At 44.7% G+C, this 7,331-nt stretch overlaps 1 long non-coding RNA gene across 1 annotated transcript in view; it reads right to left on the minus strand.

The window, feature by feature from the left end:
- Window positions 1-3,593, minus strand: part of LOC120370013 — a 40,055-nt gene extending 36,462 nt beyond the window's left edge. The window contains exon 1 of the long non-coding RNA XR_005583562.1: window positions 3,375-3,593. This is a non-coding gene — a long non-coding RNA (uncharacterized LOC120370013). The remainder of the gene's footprint in view (window positions 1-3,374) is intronic.
- Window positions 3,594-7,331: the final 3,738 nt, after the last annotated feature.

Here is a 7,331-nt window from a genome sequence, read left to right on the forward strand (position 1 = left end):
TGGAAAAAGCACACTCTAGCATGTACAACTGATGAGTATTTATTATTTGTATTGCATTAATTCCCTAAATGTGCTAGGTGCTGTATAAACATATGAGAAGAGTTAGGCTATAACTACAGTTCTCAAGTGATGAAAGTATTTAACCTCATCTCACATTTCTATTTATTGTCATACATCAATCTTTACATACCCTGAGATACCTTTCATATGAAAGGTGCTAATATTAAATCACATTTTGATCTAAGACTGGATCAATGTGAAAGAATTCACTGCATTCATTAAAAGTAGAATTCTGAATGATTATTCATATAATGTGTCTGTTGTATGTCTACTGCCCAGGGCCAAAGATTTAATACTAATCTTGAACCTAAATATTAACTGCCATTTCATGAGCTGGGTTTCCTTCACTTATACTCAGACCTTAATTCGAGCCATCTGTATCATACTAATTCAACCTGTGTGGGTTCCCCCCCAAATGAAAACTAGAAATTGATTTCAGCTGTTGGGTACTTCTTTTCAACTAGTGAAACAGACACTCCCAAAACTATTTTACCCACATAATACGACAATGCCTCTGAGCAACAAAGCCAGTATGTCTTTCTTTCAAATCATTCCCTTGCAATAGCTGTAACTACATCTCTAAATAAAGTTATTATTTTGCCTTTTTTACCTTTCCACTTTGAAAATAGCACTGTCTCACTGAATTATATATGATAAATAACTCAAACCTCTTATTAAGAGCTTAGCCCTCAACTTCTTGGAAAGGATTTATTTGAGTAACAACACACCATTAGCAATGAGGCCCTGATTTAGCAAACCAATTAAGCACAAATTTAACTTTAGGCACATGAAAAATCCCAAAGAAATCCATAGGACAACTCACATACTTAAAGTTAAGCATGTGCTTAATTGCTTTGATGAGTCCTCCCTGAGCCGGTGAGCCATCAAAGATAATTACCTGAAAGTCACATGTTAGGTCCATGCCAATCAAACAGGGCCCAGCCAATCAACAAGCAAGGGCCTAACCAGGTGATGCTAAGACAGCTATATAGGCTCCTCATGGCAGCAGCTACTCCAAGCTGCTCATTGGTGTTAGCTTGTTGGGAGAATTCCCAGCTACCTGGTAGTTCTGACAGACTACTCGAGCCTGTGCTTGCTCCTGTACCAATCTCATCTGATCCCTGGGCTATCTTGATGTTGGGATCATAGAATAAGTCTTTTTACCCTGCTTTGAGAGTGGCGTTATTTTTTCCCCATGTGTATTTGGTGCTCATGGGAGGTGTTGAGTGAGCAGCCTTGAAAATAGATACTTCTATAGATAAGTACAGATGTGGCAGTGCTAGCTAGCTCCTTTCTGCCCCCAGCTGTTGTGCCTTTCCTCTTGCTTGAAAGGGCCATCTCTAGGAGTGAGAGAGAGGTCCTTGTCCATGGGCCATTCTTTCTTTTGGGCTCTCTGCTGAGAGTGTCCACAGGGTGCTGTGACATTCTATACCTTGGGGCAGCTCCCTGTAATCCCCATTATTCTTCATTTATATACAGTTGTGATATTGCATATAAAGCATGCCATGTGAGGGATCAGGGGAAGGCTATGATTGGCTGAAAGCCATTGTTCTAGCTAAATATGTATATCATTAGTGCATATGAAGTTATGAAACTGTGTTGTATGGTTGTCACTAAACACACTGTAAGTTGGGGAATCGGCCAGATATTAGTTTCCCCGGAGACAACAGCAAGGAAAGTAACCAACACCCAGGCAGGTGTCAAACAACTATCAACAGTCATTGTCCAGCAAGGGAGCTACAATGCAATGACTCACTTGCACAAGGCCACAGCAGGGGAATTGCTCAACCTTGCCTGGGGACTCAGCAATGCCTGCTAGACATGCCTGGACTTATGTTCTCCAAGCACGTGGACTAAAGGTATAAGACAGAACACAAGGGCCCACCCCTTGGCCTTTTCTTCTCCCTCTCCCCCACCACCTATGCTGCAACCAACAAGGACACTGCAAAGACTGAAGATTCCAACAGAGGAGACCTATGTACTATGAACTGCAATATCCAGTGGGGAGAGAAAAAAAATATGCTTAATCTAGATGTTGCCCAGTCTAATAGGGTTGAGTTTAGACTGTGTGCTTATATATTTTTTTCCCTTAACTTAAAAACCATCTCTGACTTTTTGCCTAAGTGATTGGTAACTATCTTGTCAAACTTGTTTTACGTTTATCTTTACCAGTGAGTTTGCCTGAAGTGCTTGGTAAATCTGCTCAGGTTTATAAAGGCTGGTGTACATCCACTTTCCATTGATGGAGTGGTGAGTCAATTAATAAACTTGCATTGCTCAAGAAAAGGTCTTGAGCAGTGCATGATGGTATATTCCTAGGGTATAAGGCTGGGAGATTTGGCTGGTGTCTTTTTCTGAGATTCATGAGTGGCTCTGGGAGCATTCAAGCAATCTAATTGGGTGTGGGCTCCACATGTGGTTGTACTGAGTGGTAACAGCACCTGGAGGGGTTTGCTGCTTGTCACTAGCAAAGCATTGTGAGAGAGCCCAGACTGGACAGTTAAGAGAGCACAGTGTTCCCACAGTCCCAGTCTGCATCCTGGGGATACCATCACAAGTGGGAATGTGGTATCAGTAGTGGTAGTGACAGCTCTTTTTACAGCAAACAGTACACCATTTTGTGCTGAGCAGTATTAGAAAATAAATTAATATGTGAATAACTTGTTTATAATGGAAATTCTATGTATGTCCTAGTAGTTAAGAAGCAACAAAGAGTCCTGTGGCACAGACGTATTGGAGCATAAGCTTTCGTGGGTGAATACCCACTTCGTCAGATGCATGTATTTAAAACATCCCTAGACTAGTGTGAGTTGCTGACTTGTTTTACACTAGAACCTGTTAAGATAATCCTTGTGATGAGGCTCACTCACCTCTTGCAAGCACCTCCTGTCAGCTGGGTGCAATCCTGTACTCCCCCCTTTTTCTCTTCCTAGCACCCCCTTTTTGGCATCAAGTGGCTCAGCCCTACAGCTAAGTCACACAGTCTAAAGACACATGAAGGAACCCCTTCCAGGGTAACACAGTCCAACAAATGGTTGGTCCTTTCTAGCTAACTTCAGCATCACCTCCAGGCCTGTTTAACCTCTAGTCCCTTTCTCAGGCTCCAAAACAAACCTTGACCCCTTCTCAAGGCTTTGGCCCCTTCACCCAGGCCAACCCACTATTCTGGGTGCCAACAAGTAGCAGCCATATACCATTTTCTTTACTAGTTGCTATTGCTGCATTTCCTGGGCTGCTTCCCGCTCTGTCCCACCACCTTCTTGGGTTCTCTGTCTGTTCTCTCTTTAAGCAGGGTCTCTCTCAGGCCTCCTTACCTGGAGATTTTCTCAGTCTGTAGCCTGATTTCTCAGGGTCTTCTCACAAGCTCTCCAGGCAAAGAGGCCTGAAACCATCTCTGCCCCTTTTTAGTCATGGTTCTCTCTCCTAGGCCTCTGCATCTGGAAAGCTTCACAGTTCTATCCTTGCCTGAAAAGGGTCTCTCTCCTAATCTCATTACCTATGGCCTCTCACAGCCTTCTACATCTCCTTCACTCTCCTAGTCCCACCCAATAATTGCCCTAATCAGACCCTGCCATGTCTTTTAACTGAGCCTGCTCAGCTCTGATTGGCTGCTTCTCTAGAGCCTTTCTAGGCAGGCCTTCCCTGCTCCTTTTCCTGAGGGTGGGGTGGTAGGACCAGAGAGCCTTCAGCAGGGAGCACTTCCTCATTGAATTTGATTTTCTTCTAGTTGTGGTAGAGTTAATGGTATGCGGCATCTATGTGCATTCTTATGTCATGTAAATACAGAGAGCCTTAAAAATCAGTATACATAAATTTTTCATTTAATTTTGACCACAAGAAAATGGGGAGTGCTGTGCAGAAAAAAAAAATTGTACTTGTATACAAATGCATCTGAGGGGTTAACAAGTAAGTAGAGTATTTAATTGTGATTAAACATTTTCCTGAAAATGCCTTGTATGGCCTGGCATGATCATGGGGGAGGTCTAAACTTAAGCACTGGCCATTCATGCAGGATTTCCTATGACTAATGGTAGTAATATTCAAAACTTTTAATTTAAACTGTGGGTGTTATTGATAGGAACTTTACCATTTAAGATTTCTTATTTGAAAATGAGTACAAACCATTCTGATTTACAAATTCATTTGCTAACCATGGTATGACATCTTAAAACAAGTAATAGATTAACTCTCTAAGTGGCGTATGTTGGTAATACCTGCCAGATTCTTTACACAACTCTTCCATATTTGGATGGGATTCACAGGAAGCTTGTACAGGAAAGCCTTTTCCTTTCTTAATTATGAAGGTTTTGTTGGATGGAAATTATGCCAGTATGGGGCGGGGGAGCAGAAGAGGAAGGGACAACACTCTACTACTGGCACTGGGAATATGTGCAGAACTTAGAGTCAGATGCATATAATGTTGACTGAGTCTGTTGTGAAAAAATATACCTGGACTTCTGTATTCAAATGGTAAACTCCAATTTAGTAGTTAGCAAAACAGGATGCAAATCTAAGATGATGCATGTGATAAAGAGCACTTTATAATTTAGGATTAGAAAGATTTAAAACACAAACAGGTAAAAGCTCACTGATAAAACAGCAGGTCTGATAAGTGCAAGTCTCTAAGATCTAGTCTGCTAAGATTCAGATATTTCTGTTGCCCATCTCTGACACTGCTAAAGCTATATGTACCCTGTAGTGAGTTTAATCTAACTTCTACTGCAAGATCTGTGCATTCTTTGGCAGCTTCAAATTAAAATATTGAGGTCTTATTGAGTTAATCATGAAAGTGAATAATACAGTCACTATGATATCACCTCCCATTATTTGTTATATTAAACCTAGGAGAGTGAAAGTAACACTGATATTTAACTGAAGAAACACAGAGATGGGGGCCTATGAAGGTTGAAGCCCTTGTAATTTAAGAAGGAACTCGCTTTCTTGTGCCCCTAATCCCTTTTAGTTTTGGCAGCTGAATCCCACTATCAGGGCTGTCCCGAGGCATACTTGTCTGCATAGGGCACCCAGAAATTTGGGGCACCATTCCCCTCGCTGGCCGTGGCTGGAATCCTCTCTGCTCCGGCCCCTCCCCTGCACTGGGGGGGGGCTTCTCCTTGCCCCCAACCGCACCCCCTCACTCCTCAGCCGGCTCCAACGTCCAGCTCTGCCGCCCCAGCCCCGGGGAGCCCAGAGCGGCATGGCCGATCACTGGCGGCGTGGCAGCCTGGTTCACCGCCGCCTGGAGCGGAGTCCCTCCCTGGACCCTGCCTGTCTGTGCCGCTCAGTCTCTCGTGGCGTGGGGGCTGGGCCTGGGCCTGGGCCAGGACAGGAGGAGAGAAACTTCCATGTGAGTCAGCGAAGGGGAGCCGGCTGAGCGGCGGGGGGGGGGGGGAGACATAAAGTGACAGTGCACTCACTGTCTCTTACACTTCCCTAACACACACACACACACACACACACACACACAGAGTCTCTCACCCACATACATTCTGCCTCTCACGAGTCACAGCCCCCCAATACAGATTGTGTCACACACACAGTCACACTCCTCAACACACTGTCACACAGTGTCCCAACACACACTGGCACTCTCTCACACACACACACTTGTGGTGTTGTTGTTGTTGTTGTTATTACTGCTTGGTACTTCCTGTCAAAATGCTTGTGGTGAGCCAGGAGTGGCAAGGGGCTGCAGGAGGGCTGTGGGCTCTGGCAAGATGCAGCCCCCATGTGACAGCGCAAAGCCTGCTTTGAGCCACTGCTACAGCATCTGCCGTGTACGAAACACGGTGTGTGTCAGCAATGGGGGGGGGGCGTCTGGGGGTCTGCAGGCAGGGGTGGTGGCTGTGCCCCCTCAACACATTGGGGTCAGCGGCACCTGTTGGGGACTACCTTCAGTGGAGCACAGGGGCACCAGTTTAATAATACTGCGTAGGGCCCCATAAATCCTAAGGACAGCCCTGCCCGCTATAAGAAAAGCATATTACAATTTAACCCCTTTTTACTTAATTTGGAACGCCTAAAAGTCCCTGATGGAGATATTAGCATAGGGTATACTGATATGCTATAGACTTGGAGACAAAGGGCATTATTCATCCAGGGGCACAGGGACCCCAGGAGCAAGAAATCCACCTAGATGGAGGCTACCGATAACCATCTGCTTGAAGCCCCAAATATAACAAAGAACAGAATTTGAACATGTGTGTGTGTCTTGTATGTGTTATATAGAAGATTGAAATGGCTACATGAGGATGAGAAACAAAACTTCCTGAATAGGACAATGGGATATCAGAACTGTTACGCAGACCTGGGTTGGGAGCAGCTGGGTTTTGGGAGGAAAAGTCAGAAAATCTTGGAGAGGTTGAAGAGAATACTCAAAAGCAGGGCCGGCTCCAGGCACCAGCGGAGGAAGCACGTGCCTGGGGCGGCACTTGCTTAGGGGCGGCTTTCCTTCCATTCTTGGGGCGGCAGAGTCCAGGCACTTTTTTTGTTTTTTTGTTTTTTTTTTGCTTCGGCTGTCTGAGAGGCTTTTTTTTTTTTTGCTTGGGGCAGCAAAAATGGTAAAGCCGGCCCTGCTGAAAAGGATGTGAGACTGTAATGTTCAAGGGGAACAGAAACTGGTTCTGATGCGTTGGAGGGGTTTTAGCTGGGGACTGTATGTGATGGCCAGTGGAGTCCTGTTGGTTTCTAAGACTGTGAATGGCTTGCCAACTACAGAACCAGTTTCTCCTCCCTTGGTTTTCACACCTCAACTGCTAAAACAGGGCCTCATCCTCCCCAACTGATCTAACCTCGTTATCTCTAGCTTGCTTCTTATAGCAACGTCTGTTAGTCTATAAGGTGCCACAGGATTCTTTGCTGCTTTTACAGAACCAGACTAACACGGCTACCTCTCTGATACTTCTACAGGGTAGGAAATTAGTTCAGACTTCATGCCCATTTAGGTTCCAAATCCAACAAAGCACTTAAGCACATATGTAACTTATCATATATGTCAAGTATCAGAGGGGTAGCCGTGTTAGTCTGGTTCTGTAGAAGCAGCAAAGAATCCTGTGGCACCTTATAGACTAACAGACGTTTTGCAGCATGAGCTTGTAATACCCACTTCTTGCATCCGAAGAAGTGGGTATTCACCCACGAAAGCTCATGCTGCAAAACGTCTGTTAGTCTATAAGGTGCCACAGGATTCTTTGCTGCTTCTTATCATATATGTAGTCCCAGTCCCACTGACTTCCACAGGACTACTTGCATGCTGAGTTATACACGTGCTT

This window comes from Mauremys reevesii, linkage group 8 (genome assembly GCF_016161935.1).
Source record: "Mauremys reevesii isolate NIE-2019 linkage group 8, ASM1616193v1, whole genome shotgun sequence".
In the NCBI taxonomy this organism is placed as follows: Eukaryota; Metazoa; Chordata; order Testudines; family Geoemydidae; genus Mauremys; species Mauremys reevesii.